Here is a 1,613-nt window from a genome sequence, read left to right as displayed (position 1 = left end):
CCATGTGGATTCTTTCTTCCCATGTGTAGACTGGACAGGATGGGACTGGCAGGCTTGGGATGCCTCTCTTTGAAGTCTGCAGTAGCTGGGGCCTGCTCAGCCATGGGGCTGCCTGTCATGGGCATAAAATCTGTATGTGATGGAGGCACTGGGCTGCAAAGAAGACAGGCACTTCTCTATTTCTGTAATTTATTATTTCTCAGCTGTCCAGTGAGTGACATGGAAGACCAAGCAGCTCTGTGCAGCAAGGTGGCCTCTGCTTTCAAGCTGCCCAATTCCAGACAGGGTTAGGAGGCTAAGCTGCAGAGGATGTATGGTCTGCACACAAAAACCTTCCACTGAGTTCAGGACCCAAGCATACGTGTGCTGTTTGTTAAAGGAACAGCTTGCATAATCGTGAGGGCTTCCCTGCTGATTTGCATGACGTCTTTTGGCATCAGTGCTGGCCAAGGTTACACACCTTCCGAGTGAGAGCTGGCTGGTCACCTGGATTTGCTGCCCCAAAGCATGGAAGAAGAAAGAGGAGAACAAAAACTGAGCCTGTGATGCAGCAGAGCAACAGCTGTTCAAAGCTGTCTGGCCTGGCAGTGGTGTGGATGAAGATCACTCGAGCAGTTCGTAGATCATAGAATGGCTAAAGTTGGACCTTAAAGATCACCTCATTCCTGCTCCCCTGTCAGTAGGGTTGCCACCCACCAGATCAGGCTGCCAGGACCCCATCCAGCCAGGCTTTCAATGCCTCCAGCTTCTCTGGGCAGCCTGTGCCAGTTCCTCACCACCCTCTGAGTAAAGAATTTCTTCCTAACACCTAACCTAAATCTCCGCTATTGTAGTTTAAAGCCGTTCCCCCTTGTCCTGTCCCTACTACAAGGTGTAAAAAGTTGTGCAACAGGGCGGCGCTGTCAGGAGACAGTTGGTGGTTAGAACGTTTCTTTAGGTCTGCTTGCAATACCACAAAACACTTTTGCAGGTTAACTAGCTCTCGTCAGCAGCGTTTGCTGATACATAAAGAGAGGATTTGTTACATCAGCCTAAGTCTGGCCCTGGAGTACCTTTTCCTTGGGTTTCCTTTTTGTTCCGCTCAATCAAGGCCTTACCCAATTCTAGAAAAACCTGTTTTCTTTTGCCCCGGTAAGGAGTGATAGTTACAGCAGCTCAGCTGCGAAGGAGTGAGCCTCACTGCAGTCCGATAGCCGTGCCTGTGTCCTCATCTGCACTGAGACTAACGTGAGGTCTCGTTTCTTTCCCTCCAGATTTAATCACATCACAGCGTAAGTAAGCTGGTTCTTGGAGCACGGAAGCAGTGTAGAGGAGATACGCCATGTCCAACAGTACGACTAGATGGGTGCATTATGTAAAATCCTGCTTTCAAGTAACTAAGGTATTTAATGGCTTTAAAAACATGAATGTTGGCAAAGTCTGCTTGTGCTCGACTGCAGGTGTCTACATAACTTGCAAAGTTCTAATTGCTTCACGTAGCCTGAGATAATTCGAAGGATGTACAGTTTTAATGATTATCAAGGAGATACCGTGCAGGATCGCCTTAGATTAAGCGGGTGCGGGTAGGCGGGTCACTCGCAGGCGACGGAAATCACGGCCGGAGGGCCGCGGCG

This window comes from Meleagris gallopavo, chromosome 13 (assembly GCF_000146605.3).
Source record: "Meleagris gallopavo isolate NT-WF06-2002-E0010 breed Aviagen turkey brand Nicholas breeding stock chromosome 13, Turkey_5.1, whole genome shotgun sequence".
Classification (NCBI taxonomy): domain Eukaryota; kingdom Metazoa; phylum Chordata; class Aves; order Galliformes; family Phasianidae; genus Meleagris; species Meleagris gallopavo.
Note: the sequence above shows the minus strand (reverse complement) of the source record.